Source organism: Bombina bombina, chromosome 10, assembly GCF_027579735.1.
Source record: "Bombina bombina isolate aBomBom1 chromosome 10, aBomBom1.pri, whole genome shotgun sequence".
NCBI lineage: Eukaryota > Metazoa > Chordata > Amphibia > Anura > Bombinatoridae > Bombina > Bombina bombina.
Window position 1 is genome coordinate 134,906,098 of NC_069508.1, and position 15,000 is coordinate 134,921,097.

At 38.9% G+C, this 15,000-nt stretch overlaps 1 protein-coding gene and 2 long non-coding RNA genes across 3 annotated transcripts in view; 2 read left to right on the forward strand and 1 right to left on the reverse strand.

Annotated features, from left to right (window-relative positions):
- Positions 1 to 6,082, forward strand: part of LOC128640889 (uncharacterized) — a 78,495-nt gene extending 72,413 nt beyond the window's left edge. Inside the window, exon 3 of the long non-coding RNA XR_008399408.1 lies at positions 5,839 to 6,082. This is a non-coding gene — a long non-coding RNA (uncharacterized LOC128640889). The remainder of the gene's footprint in view (positions 1 to 5,838) is intronic.
- The window catches only part of ST6GALNAC3 (ST6 N-acetylgalactosaminide alpha-2,6-sialyltransferase 3), an 849,023-nt gene that overhangs the window by 155,061 nt on the left and 678,962 nt on the right, over positions 1 to 15,000 (reverse strand). The window lies entirely within an intron of this gene.
- Positions 1 to 15,000, forward strand: part of LOC128640890 (uncharacterized) — a 324,854-nt gene that overhangs the window by 145,973 nt on the left and 163,881 nt on the right. The window lies entirely within an intron of this gene.

Sequence of the window (15,000 nt, forward strand, 5' to 3'; positions counted from 1 at the left end):
TATGCCTATTATAAAATTTGCATTGTTTTTATGGTATCTTTTGTTGAAAAGTAAACCTAGATAGGCTGAGGAGTAGCAATGCATTACTGAGAGATAGCCAGCAACTGGTTGCTACACATATAAGACTCTTGTCATTGGTTCATGAGATGTGTTCACCTAGCTCCCTGTAGTAAATTACTGCTCTAAAACTGACTGAAAATTTGTGGGACTGGGAGGGAGTGGGGGGGGGGGGGCATACGCTACAGAAAATAAAGTATGGAAGGGAGAGGGAGGGAAGATCCACTACACTACAGAACGATGAGGAATCATTGTAGGGGGGGTTCTTTGGGGATCACAGGGAAGAGTAGGTGAACTATTACATTACTAATTAAGGAAATTACAAAAATAATTTACATTTTAATTAAAAAAGATTTTTATTTAATATATTTCATATTTTTACATTTTATACTTATTGTTATATTGTGCTAAAAATGAGTGACACCTTTACTTGTCACACTGAGGCATAATATAATTAAGGGAAAATAAACACCTTTAATTTTGTATATGAAATGTTTGTATATGCATAATAAAACAACTGTAAAATATTTTCATTATTTATCTTGATACCTTTTTATGTAATTTAGTTCTAAATATTGAGTAATTTTTAATTCTCAGAAATTGAAATGCACCCTGCTGATTTTTCATGGCTAGCTCTGCTACATATCTGTCCATAATTAGCTTTATGGCAATACATTTTATATTAACTCTATCACTGTGGCTAGCCTTGTTGTCCGCAGACAAAGGCCAATATTGGCTCCTCCAAATAAGCCAAATGGCGCGCAGATTTTGGCGATTGGAAAATAATTGCCATAAAAATAATGTTAATTTGTTTTAAACATATTTAGACTTGGCTAATGTGTTATTCTGTAACAACAAAGCATAAATGTCTGTACAATGTGTTTACTGACCCTTTAAAGGGACACTCAAGTCAAAATTTAAATTTCATGATTCAGATAGAGCATGCAATTTTAAACAACTTTCCAATTTACTTCCAATAACAAAATGTGCACAGTATTTTTATATCTTCACTTTTTGAGTCACCTACTGAGCATGTGCAAGAATTCACTGACTATACGTATATGCATTTGTGATTGGCTGATGGCTGTCACATGGTACAGGAGGAGTGGAAATATACATAACTTTGAAATTTGTCATAAAAAATCTACTACTCATATGAAGTTCAGACTAAGCGCTATTGCATTGTCTTTTTAGCATGCATTTGTTGATTATGCAACTCTACTATATTTACTGGTCCTTTAAGTTCTAAAGAGGATGTAATAGCTACAAGAGTCTAAGAGGTCCCATTTAAAACTAGGCCTCCTACCTCTTGGGGGCCCATCTAACCCTGAAATAAGAATGGTGTCACTACAGGGGGCCTTATTACACTAGCCTTTAGCTGCACCATGTCTGGTGCTCCCGTGCAAAATAGGATCACAGTGTAAATAAAGTTTTTTTATTTGCTTTTACAAACATGGTAGAGTTTCTAAAATAGCTACCACTATGTTGCTGTACAGAAAAACCTGTCACTATATTTTTACAGGAAGTGCATATCCTCTGGCACGTACGTAACCTATGGGGAAAGATTATTCAAAGTTACAAATAAGCATTTCTGTGGAATTTAGCATCATTTTTCATGTTTATGGATTAATGGTTAAAAAAGTCAACAACATCTAATTGAATTGTACCTAGGGATGGCAGTGTGTATACTTGGCCCTCTGCGGGCAATGCATAACAAGCCATGCTTTGGTTATAGCAGGAGAAGTAAGATTTATAGCCTTCAGATCAGTTAAAGGGACAGTCTACACCTTAGTCATTTTAAAGTCATACTTTAGATTAAGCTGCAAATAGCCTCCTGCGCCCTTTCTATATCGAGGAGCAGGAACAGTAAAAAAGTTATTTTAAAATGAATATTGTTTCTGGCCAGTTTGAAATGGCTGCCAAGCTCAGCCAATTGATGACATTGTGATCTGGGCTGCATCTAGGCACTCCGCTGAATAGCATTGACAGTCTGTTGAATCCAACTAGTGAGCCTTTTGTGATTGGATGCCATATGCAGCCAGATCATCATGATGTCATCAGTGGGATGAACTTAGCAACCATTTCAAAGTTACCAGAAACAATATTCATTTTAAAATAACTTTTTTACCATTCCTGTTGCATGATATAGAAGCTTAATCTAAGGTAAGATTTTAAGATGACCAAGGTGTAGACTGTCCTTTTAAATCACAAGCAAAATGGATTTGATATAATTTGAAACCTGCATTTTAGACGCTCTGTGTAAAATATAGGCTTTTATGCCATTTTAATATTCAGCTTACAAAGCTGCAAACCGTCTGTATGGATTATGGCACATCTGGGCACCAAATCCATGAACCTAGAGAATTTCAGTTTAACTCCAGCAAACTGGCATATGGAAGTGTTATTTTATTTCTCATTTGCAAACCAGATAAGAATATGTAAATTGTTTCACTCCATTTATTTAATGAGCTTCCTAAGCCTGTGATAAACAAATCAATACAATTAGAGTTGGCTCTTCAGCACTTCAAACTTTCAAGGCTGGAGAGCAATGTAATTATACATCAGCTTTCATTTGGAATCATTTTAAATGTATCCTCCAAGACTAAGGTATATTTATGGTATTTATATGACATGTTTAAAGGTTAAGAGTATTTTTCAATTGGAATAAAAAATGAATGGATATTTATTTTTTAACTAAAAAGTTATTTTTATGCAAATATTTCTTTATAAGGTAACACAGCTTCACATTTGGTAACATGGTTCATTATGTACTGATTTCAGTTAAAATGATTTCAAGATATTGCATAAAATTGATGTCAAAGTGGAGAGGTCAGGTTCATGCATAATATTCATCTACTTCATAGAATAAAAGAGTTTTTTTTAATAGCAAACATTCGGCTAGATTACGAGTGTTGCATTATGAGCGGTGCGGTGCTAACTTGCACGTTATTGTCACCGATCACTTCCCTACAGCGCTGGTATTACAGGTTTATAAAAACCCGGCGTTATCAGGCAACAAGTGAGCGTAGAGCAAAATTGTGCTCCATACCGCACTCCAATACCAGCGCCGCTGAAAGTCGCAGTGAGCTGGTTGTACGTGCTCGCGCACAATTTACCCATAGACATCAATGGGGAGAGCCGGCTGAAAAAAAGTCTAACACCTGCAAAAAAGCAGCGTAAAACTCCGTAACGCAGCCCCATTGATTCCTATGGGGAAACAAAATGTATGATTACACATAACACCCTAACATGAACCCCGAGTCTAAACACCCCTAATCTTACACTTATTAACCCCTAATCTGCCACCCCCGACATCGCAGACACCTACATTATACTTATTAACCCCTAATCTGCTGCTCCGGACATCGCCACCACTATAATTAACATATTTACCCCTAAACCGCTGCACTCCCGCATCACAAACACTAGTTAAATATTATTAACCCCTAATCTGCTGCCCCTAACATCGCCACCACTATATTAAATTTATTAACCCCTAAACCTAAGTCTCATCCTAACCCTAACACCCCCTAACTTAAATATAATTAAAATAAATCTAAATAAAACCTACTATCATTACCTAAATTATTCCTATTTAAAACTAAATACTTACATATAAAATAAACCCTAAGATAGCTACAATGTAACTATTAGCAGCCCACAGCAGAGCTATCTGGCTGAGAGGTGACGTTTCCACCTCTTAGCCAATAGCCGTGCGGGAAATCCAGCTTGGCGCCGGGTTTTGCTGCCCCAAGCTGTATTTCCCTCACAGCTATTGGCTAAGAGGTGGAAACGTCACCTCTCAGCCAAATAGCGTTCTGCCGTGGGCCGCTTTTAGCAGCTCAGCGCAGCGAACGCTGCTAACAAATAAAGGGGCTTTCAGAATGATGTATTTTATACTTCATGAATGAAAGTCCCCTTTATTTGTTACAATGGTAAATCCTAGCATTTAAAAAATGTTAGGATTTACCATCACTTTAATTTAAAAAAAAACAAGAAAAAAAAAACAGGTTTGTCTGTTGTATATGAATTTGACATACAATGTGTATGAATTTGACACACCTGGGTTGTGCTTGCTGATTGGTGTCTAAATGTAGCCACCAATCAGCAAGCGCTATCAAGGGTGCTGAACCAAAAATGGGCCAGCTCCTTAGCTTAGATTCCTGCTTTTTCAAATGAAGATAGCAGGAGAACAAAAATAAATTGATAATAGGAGTAAATTAGAAAGTTGTTTAAAATTGCATGCTCTATCTGAATCATTAAAGAAAAAATGTTGGTTCAGTGTCCCTTTAATACCGCCTTCTAGTTTAGAGCATTTATTATTAAATAAATGATTTGTTGGTAGGAATTAAACATATTGCTAAAGATGCACTATTAGAAGCAAAACATAGCCGCTTCTGAGCAGGATATGGCCTATTGAGCCAATCAAGAATGGCATATAAATATAGCTGCCAAACACTGCCAGTGTCCTGCTCAGAATTGGCATAATGTGAGGGTTGGGCAATACAGCCTCTGATGTACTATATAAAAAAAAATCAAATGGAGTAGCAAAGACAAACTAGAGGCTACAGAAATATAGTGTTTCCTTTAAAATAAAAAATAAATGCTTGCTTTAAATAACACCAGTAATGCAGTACACAAAGGGGACTTTTTATATGAAACGTCACATATAATTTCCATGCGGACTAAGCAGTCAGGCAAATAGTACCTGGACCAAGGGCCCAGCATGTAGGGGGGCCACCAGTAGCATCTGCATGGCTCCTGGTGTGCTGCTTAAGCTCACAATCAAAGCTGGTTAGATAAGCTAGAGCACTAGTTGTGAGCTGGGGCTGACAGTTGCATTATCAGTAACTAAGCAGATAAGTGGGTTTAGTGGGGGTCCTGGCCCTGGAGCGAGGGCCCTGGGACTAGCCCTGAAGCGGGGGGGCCTGTGCCTGGATAGAGGTTATTTTGCTCTTGGGGGCCCTAGAATGTGGGGTCTAGCCCTTGAGGGTGAGGGGCCTGGCCCTGGATGGTTGGAGCCCTGTCCTGGTGGTTGGGGGCCTGGTGGGGGCAGAGAAGGGAGGTGGCAATGCTTATTAGCAGTATTTACATACATGTGGCTAGTTGTGAAATGGTGGGGGTCCTTGCTTGGTCTCAATCAGCCCCTGCTCATGGGATTTTTAAATCTGAGCCATGCTAGTCTGTTAGAAAATGTGGTTATTATGTGTTTTAATCTGATGGTTTTACACCACTTAAACACCAATACTTTGGAATTTTTTCATTAAGAGAATTCAACAGCAATCTTCCTGTCCACCAGAAAACCCTTTCTAAACAGCGCTTTACATGATACTTGAATTTTTCTATTTCAACGGCACTGACCTTTAAAATCCTGTATTGACCACGTTTGAACAACATACTGTATATTAATTGATTGCATACATTTGTGTTTCAAATGTTAAAGTTTTCAAACATGCTCTTTAAACATTTCCTGGTTTATTAAAATGTTTAAAATTTAGCTCATGTAACATTTATTCTGTGAACCTTGTACACAATTAAAATGCAATCACAAACATTTTAATTGATAATTAAAAGTTTTTGGAGTTAAAAACAAAATGTAAATGATAAAATGACATAATAAAAGTTGGATATATTCACGTCCTGAATTTATATTATTACCTGAGTGAAAAAAACTGCACTTAAACATAATAGGCTATGTTAGCCAATAGCATTAATTATTTGATACATTTGCTGCCATGTTTTATTTTTGCAGTGATTATGATTTTGCTTTCATGTAAATAGGGCCGGATCAACAATTGGACCAGAGGGAACCATGGGACCCAAGCAGAATATAAAACGGATGGCACATATGGAGAGTTAAAAGTGCTTTGTTTAAATAATTTACACTCACATGGGATCCATCAACTGGGTAACACCATGATCTGAACGGCTAAATTTTACCTATCAGGGTAACACCATGATCTGATTGGCTAAATTTTACTTATCAGGGTAACACCATACTCTGATTGGCTAAATTTTTCTTGGTGTTTCAATACATTAGAAAATGTGGTTTCCATATAGTTGGACTAATTAAACATGTAAAAAAGAAATAAGCCTTTCTATACTTTCTGTGGGAGATTCTGCACATCTACATGCAATGCCAGCTCAAAATATTAGGTTACCAGGGCCCAACAATCTCAAAGATTCAAGTTTAATCTGCTCAACTTGAATCTTTGAGATTGTTGACTATGGTTTGGTTTGGACTGTGGGGGTCATATCCCTTTTGGGCCCTGGTAGCATTATATTTGGAGCTGGCATTGCATGTAGATGTGCAAAATCTCCCACAAAAAGTATTAGAAAGGCTTATTTCTTTTTTACTTGTTTAATTAGTCCAACTATATGGAAACCACAGTTTCTAATGTATTGAAACACCAAGAAAAATGTAGCCAATCAGAGTTGAATGCCCAGTAAACTGTAATGGATGAGACCCCAAGGTTCATATGTTTTCACTTAAAAATGGTTGTATAACTTTGTGTATCAAATGCTTTAAAAACAATTTTCAGAGTAAATTTTCTAATCTGAAATACTCTGGAGACCCGTTCTGTTTTCTACTGAACTAACAACTATTTACTGAAGTTAAATATCCCCATTAAAGTAAGTTATATCACCATTATGCCTAGTAAGCCATTAAACATTTAATAGCAAGTACAGTTTCACTAATTTCAACGCACATGCAGAAAAATGTAATCTTCAGCTTGTATGAAATAATGTGGATTTAAATGGCACTGCTCTTCAGTACAATGATCTTGCACTCTTTGATATTATCTAGATATTTGTTTTGCACTATAGTTATGGCCAATACAAATACATACAAAGGGTTAGATTACAAACTGAGTGAAAAATATTGCTTCCACAAAAGTTATATTTGCGCTCAACTCAGTAATACCAGTGCACGCAAACGGGCGAATTTGCCCATTTATGGCCGTGTTATAAATTAGCACTCCACATGTAAACTAGCCCAAAGTGGACTCATTGTCTTACAAAACTAAATACAGTGTTTTCATGCAGTTCTGGAACAAAATTATTGTATATCTGTTTAATCCATTTTTTATGTAATATAAAAGTAGAATCATAATATTAAGATCAAAAATTGTTAACCTTATATGATGTTTGATGAGATAAATATTGGATTATATTTTTTTAAAATAAATAAAATAAATGACATAAATTATATTTTGTTATGCTTTATTTTTTACATACTCTGAAGTCTTGGTTTGTTTACCAGTTAAATATAAAAATATGTTTTCCAAAATATAATAATATTGTAGACTAGTCCTAAAGCCTGTGTACATGGGCCAATTTTTGCAGCAGTTTAACCCCTTGCTCTCTCTCTATCCCCCCTCTCTTCTGCTCTCTCTCTCCAACCCCTCTCTTTTGTTCTCTCTCTCCCTCTCTCTTTTCCTCCCTCTCTTTTGTGCTCTCTCTTCCCCTCTCTTTGTGCTCTCCCCCTCTCTTTTGCTCTCTCTCCCCACTATTTTGCTCTCTCTCCCCCTCTCTTTTGCACTCTCTCTTTCTCTCCCCCATCTTTCACCCCCTCTCTTTTGCTCTCTCTCGTCCCTTTTCTTTTGCTCTCTCTCTATCTCCCCTCTCTTTTGCTCTCTCCCCATCTCTTTTGCTCTCTCCCCCCTCTCTTTTGCTCTCTCTCTTCTTCTCTTTTGCTGTCTCTCTCCCCTCTCTTTTGCTGTCTCTCTCCCTCTCGTTTGCTCTCTCTATTCCCCCTCTTTTGCTTTCTCTATCCCCCCTCTTTTGCGCTCTCTCTCTCTCACCCCTCTTTTTTGCTCTATCTCTCTCCCCCTCTCTTTTGCTCTCTCTCTCCCCCCTCTTTTGCTCTTTATATCCCCCTCTTTTACTCTCTCCCCCCTCTTTTGCTATCGCTCTCCAACTCTCTCTTGCTCTTTCTATCCCCCCTCTTTTTGCTCTCTCTACCCCCTCTCTTTTGCTCTTTCTCTCCCCTCTCTTATGCTCTCTCTCCCCCCTCTCTTATGCTCTTTCTCTCCCCTCTCTTTTACTGTCTCTCTCCCTCTCATTTTCTCTCTCTATTCCCCCTCTTTTGCTTTCTCTATCCCCCCTCTTTTACTCTCTCTCTCCCCCTCTTTTGCTCTCGCTCTCCCCCCTCTCTCTTGCTCTTTCTATCCCCCCTCTTTTTGCTCTCTCTCCCCTTTCTTTTGCTCTCTTTCCCTCCTCTTTTGTGGTCTCTCTCTCCCCTTTCTTTTGCTCTCTCTCCCCCCTCTCTTTTGCTGTCTCTCTCCCCCTCTCTTTTGCTCTTTCTCTCCCCTCTCTTATGCTCTCTCTCCCCCCTCTCTTATGCTCTTTCTCTCCCCTTTCTTTTGCGCTCTCTCTCTGCCCTCTTTTGCTCTCTGTCCCCTCTCTTTTGCTGTCTCTCTCCCTCTCGTTTGCTCTCTCTATTCCCCCTCTTTTGCTTTCTCTATCTCCCCTCTTTTGTGCTCTCTCTCTCACCCCTCTTTTTTGCTCTATCTCTCCCCCTCTCTTTTGCTCTCTCTCTCCCCCCTCTTTTGCTCTCTATATCCCCCCTCTTTTGCTCTTTCTATCCCCCCTCTTTTTGCTCTCTCTACCCCCTCTCTTTTGCTCTTTCTCTCCCCTCTCTTATGCTCTCTCTCTCCCCCCTCTCTTATGCTCTTTCTCTCCCCTCTCTTTTGCTTTCTCTCTCCCTCTCATTTGCTCTCTCTATTCCCCCTCTTTTGCTTTCTCTATCCCCCCTCTTTTACTCTCTCTCTCCCCCCTCTTTTGCTCTCGCTCTCCCCCCTCTCTCTTGCTCTTTCTATCCCCCCTCTTTTTGCTCTCTCTCTCTCCCCTTTCTTTTGCTCTCTTTCCCTCCTCTTTTGTGGTCTCTCTCTCCCCTTTCTTTTGCTCTCTCTCCCCCCTCTCTTTTGCTGTCTCTCTCCCCCTCTCTTTTGCTCTTTCTCTCCCCTCTCTTATGCTCTCTCTCCCCCCTCTCTTATGCTCTCTCTCCCCTCTCTTTTGCCCTCTCTCTCTGCCCTCTTTTGCTCTCTGTCCCCTCTCTTTTGCTGTCTCTCTCCCTCTCGTTTGCTCTCTCTATTCCCCCTCTTTTGCTTTCTCTATCTCCCCTCTTTTGTGCTCTCTCTCTCACCCCTCTTTTTTGCTCTATCTCTCCCCCCTCTCTTTTGCTCTCTCTCTCCCCCCTCTTTTGCTCTCTATATCCCCCCTCTTTTGCTCTTTCTATCCCCCTCTTTTTGCTCTCTCTCTCTCCCCTTTCTTTTGCTCTCTTTCCCTCCTCTTTTGCGGTCTCTCTCTCCCCTTTTTTTTGCTCTCTCCCCCTCTCTTTTGCTGTCTCTCTCCCCCTCTCTTTTGCTCTTTCTGTCCCCTCTTTTATGCTCTATATCCCCCCTCTCTTATGCTCTTTCTCTCCCCTCTCTTTTGCGCTCTCTCTCTGCCCTCTTTTGCTCTCTGTCCCCTCTCTTTTGCTCTCTCTCTCCACTTTCTCCCCCTCTCTTTTGCTGTCTCTCTCCCTCTCTTTTGCTCTCTCTATCTCCCTTCCTTTGATCTCTCTCTCCCCTTTCTTTTGCTCTCCCTCCCCCTCTCTTTTGCTGTCTCTCTTCCTCTCTCTCTATCTCCCCTCTTTTGAGCTTTTCCTCCCCCTCTCTTTTGCTGTCTCTCTCCCTCTCTTTTGCTCTCTCTATCTCCCCTCTTTTGATCTCTCCCCCCTCTCTTTTGCTGTCTCTCTCCATCTATCTCTATCCCCCCTCTTTTGAGCTTTCAGCATGGCCCGCCCGGTCCCGCCCATGCCCCGCCCAGTCCCGTCCACGTCACAAACCGCCGGGCCCCATCCATGTCACATCCGACCACGCCCACGCCACACCCATGTCACATCCGGCCATGCCCACGTCCGCCCGGCCCATTACTCACTCTGCAGTGTTGAAGGCCAGGTGTGTTTGTCCTCGTGCGCAGTGTCTACTGCGCATGACAGCTTCGGACGAACACACTTGGCCTTTTATTATATTGAATAGTTTAACCTATCAAGTGAAATATGTAATTAAACTATTTACATAAACCATTATGATGTTCATGTGATCCATAGTTTCAAAACAAAATTATAATAAGAGCTCTTAACTGTGTTGGTTCATTTTTGGTAAATAGGCTATTGTAGTTTCATTGACCAATGTAGAGGATCATTTTATCACTCATTTAAGGGAGGAGTTTCCTCTCTGCTTATTTATTTAAATAAATCTGGTATTATTATTGGTTAATAAATTGCAGTTTTACATTGATCACTTGCTATCTAGAGGACCAATTATTAGAAAGAGTAGATTCTCCTATTTCATGCAAATGGTTTAAAGCCCTCACACCCTTATTACTCTAGACCTAGCATCTAGAAGATTAAAAAAAACTGCCATTTTTACACTGACAATAGGACAGCAACAGAATCAAGTTACTTATAAGTTGAAGGAAAAGATTGTGATCCTTCCAAAAAAGGGATCACATGCCCCTTGAATTTTCACAGGGACTGAGTTAAGGTTCTTAATTATTCCAGACATCAGAATCTAGCTATTCACATATTGCCCAATTCCATGCATGTTCTTGAGTATAGCAAAACATCTTGAAGGGCCAAAACATCTACCTTAAAGTGATGGTAAATTCTCCCCAGATCCAGAATGTTAGTGATATTTTATATGTAGTTTCATTCAACAGTTGTAACAAAGATACACTATAACTTACATTTTAATAAAATACCCCGTGCCCCTTCGCCCACTTCAAAAGTAAATTATTCTGTGAGCTAACAGTTTGACTTGTCCAATCAGCACTCTCTCCATATGGCACTTTTGTTGTAGCTAGATAGCTGATTGGAGAACAATTCAAACTGTTAGCTCACAGAATAATTGATTTTTGAAGTGGGCGGAGGAGCACAGGTTATTTTAATTTTATATCCATATTAAAAAGTAAGTTACAGCGCATCTTCATTACAACTGATGAATTAACCTCCATCTAAAATATCACTTACATTCCGGATCTCTTTCTATAAAGGGGAGAGTTTACCATCACTTTAATGTACACAATCAGTGAGCACTTTAAAATGAGAAACGGGTACAGTCCTAAGAATTTCAGCATTGAAATGATTGATGGCTCAGGACTCTTGTTAAAACTATTGTTCCTTAAACTAGTAAACAATTTCTGTCCTTAGTGTGATTTATTGTTGAAGTATCTCTTCCTCCTCTATGATATTACACTTACTGTAGTACAACTTATTTACATTCACATTAATTTCCCAGAATTCAATTTACACCTAAGCTTGGAGGTGTCGCTGAGTCAACATCTGCTACCCAGAGCATTGCATGTAATGTATTAGGAAACTGCCTAACCACCAGGGTCTGAGCAATGCATCCACAAACAGAAAGCATTTACACCCTGATTTTCCCTATCCAAATTTTTAATTACATAAAGGAACATATCCATGTCAATAATTATATAACAATATGTCTAAAAGACTTTTATTTAAAACCTACTTAGTTTACTTTTAGCAAGTTATAGAAAATAATTTTTAACTCTCACTATTTGCATCTTGTACCTGTAGTCATTCAGCAACGTTTACTGAAGTAAGCGGCAGAAACCCATATTTAGCTAATACAGGTCTTAATTCCAATCCATCTGAACTTCCATGTGAATTTTGGTTACTGTTTTCTGTGCTTTTCAAAGCCACTGCAATGTATTAGAAAACCACAGTTTGAATTAGCAAAACCACTCAAGCTAGTAAATGATACAGCAGTGAAACTAAAAGAAATAATGAAATACTACACAGAGTCACTATATATGATAATAGATAGGGGGCGCTATAGAAAATGACAAAGTACCTGTAAAATTGACATTGATCCTATACAAGAATATATTGTTATTAATAATATTCGGCTAGATTACGAGTTTTGCGGTAAGAGCTGCTCGGTGCTAACTTGCAAGTTATTGTCACCGTTCACCTCCCTATAGCGCTGCTATTACAAGTTTGCATAAACCCGGCGTTAGCAGGCAAGAAGTGAGCGTTGAGCAAAATTGAGCTCCATACCGCACTCCGATACCAGCGCCGCGGTGAGCTGGTTTTACGTGCTCGTGCACGATTTCCCCATAGACATCAATGGGGAGAGCCAGCTGAAAAAAGTCTAACACCTGCAATAAAGGAGCGTAAAGCTCCGTAACGCAGCCCCATTGATTCCTATGGGGAAATAAAAAGTTATGTTTACACCTAACACCCTAACATAAACCCCGAGTCTAAACACCCCTAATCTGCCTCCCCCGACATCGCCAACACCCACATTACACTTATTAACCCCTAATCTGCCGCCCCAATGTCGCCACCACCTACATTACACTTATTAACCCCTAATCTGCCGCCCCCTACATCACGACACTTACATTATACTTATTAACCCCTAATCTGCCGCCCCAATGTCCCGCCACCTACATTACACTTATTAACCCCTAATCTGCCGCCCCGACATCGCCGCCACCTACAGTACACTTATTAACCCCTAATCTGCCGCCCCCAACCTCGCCGCCACTATACTAAAGTAATAAACCCCTAAACCTAACCCTAAGTCTTACCCTAACCCTAACACCTCCTACTTTAATATAATTAAAATAAATCTAATAAAAAAAAGTCTAATAGTTACATTGTAGCTATCTTAGGGGGTTTTTTTATTTCACAGGTAGGTAAGTTTGTATTTATTTTAACTAGGTAGACTAGTTAGTAAATAGTAATTAACTATTTACTAGCTACCTAGCTAAAATAAATACAAATATACTTGTAAAATAAAACCTAACCTGTCTTACACTAACACCTAACCTTACACTACAATTAATTAGTTTATTGGGTGGGTTTTATTTTTAGATTAGGGCTTTTGGGCACCGAAAAAGAGCTAAATGCCCTTTTAAGGGCAATGCCCATCCAAATGCCCTTTTCAGGACAATGGGGAGCTTAGGTTTTTTAGTTAGGATTTTATTTGGGGGGTTGGTTGTGTGGGTGGTGGGTTTTACTGTTGGGGGGTTGTTTGTATTTTTTTTACAGGTAAACAAGCTGATTTTTTTGGGGCAATGCTCAGCAAAAGGCCCTTTTAAGGGCTATGGGTAGTTTAGTTTAGGCTAGGGTTTTTTTTAATTGGGGGGGGGGGGCTTTTTTTTGATAGGGCTATTAGATTGGTGTGATTAGTTTAAATATTATATTATTAAATATCAAATATTAGTGGGGGTTTTATGGAATTTAGTTAATTGGATTTAATTAATGTAATTTATTTAATTGTAGTGTAAGGTTAGGTGTTAGTGTAACTCAGGTTAGGTTTTATTTTACAGGTAAATTTGTATTTATTTTAGCTAGGTAGCTAGTAAATAGTTAATAACTATTTACTAACTAGTCTACCTAGTTAAAATAAATAAAAACTTGCTTGTGAAGTAAAAATAAAACCTAACATAGCTACAATGTAACTATTAGTTATATTGTAGCTATCTTAGGGTTTATTTTACGGGTAAGTATTTAGTTTTAAATAGGAATTATTTAGTTAATGATAGGAATTTTTTTATTAGATTTATTTTAATTATATTAAAGTAGGGGGTGTTAGGGTTAGACTTAGGGATAGGTTTAGGGATTTATAACTTTAGTATAGTGGTGGCCATGTTGGGGGCGGCAGATTAGGGGTTAATAACAGTAATGTAGGTTGCGGCAATGTTAGGGACAGCAGATTAGGGGTTAATAATATTTAACTAGTGTTTGCGATGCGGGAGTGCGGTGGTTTAGGGGTTAATATGTTTATTCTAGTGGCGGCGATGTCCGGAGCAGCAGATTAGGGGTTAATAATTTTATTTTAGTGTTTGCGATGCGGGAGGGCCTCGGTTTAGGGGTTAATAGGTAGTTTATGGGTGTTAGTGTACTTTTTAGCACTTTAGTTATAAGTTTTATGTTACGGCGTTGTAGCATAAAACCCATAACTACTGACTGTCAGTTTACGTTATGGATCTTGTAGTTTTAGGCTGTACCGCTCACTTTTTGGCCCATTGAAAAAGGACTTATTGAAAGCTGCGGTAGTTACGTTGCGTTACGGCCAAAAAAGTGTGCAGTGCAGCTAAACCTGCAAGACTTGTAATACCAGCGGTAGTGAAAAAGAGCCATAATGCTGCTTTTTCACGCAAAACTCGTAATCTAGTCGATTGTTAATAATAGTAGGGTATAGGTGCTGCCTATAAATAAATGAATGAATTTAAATGTCAATCATATTCAAGTTAAACAAAAACAAGTGCAATAATATTCATAAAAATAAATAAATAATATAAAAGTCTCTTTGTATAGTTTTACACTTGTATTAATAGGTCCACAAAGGGTTAATTTGTTGGGAACTCACTCCGGTGGGGGCGGTTACTCAGGTGCTTCTGTGTTTTTGATTATTCTGGTTTCTCATGTGATTGGTAAGGCTTGTATATTTAAAGGCAGTTTACAGCTTGTTTCTTATGCCTGATGAAACAGCGTTTTGACAAGCTGAGAAACGCGTTGCATTAAAGGGACAGTCAACACCAGAATTTTTATTGTTTAAAAAGATAGATAATCCCTTTATTACCCATTCCCCAGTTTTTTGCAAAACCAACACTGTTATATTAATACACTTTTTACTTCTGTGACTAACTTGTATCTAAGCATCTTCTGACTGCCCCTAATCACATGACTTTTAGTTATTTTGCATATAGTTGCATTTTAGCCAATTAGTGCAGTGTCTGCCACTAGCCACGGGCGTGATCACAATGCTATCTATATGGCCTACATGAGCTTGCTCTCCCCTGCTGTGAAAAGTAAATAAAATAGAGGCGGCCTTCAAGGGCTTAGAAATTATCATATGTGCCTCCCTAGGTTTGCTTTCAACTAGAATACCAAGAGAACACAGCAAAATTGTTGATAAA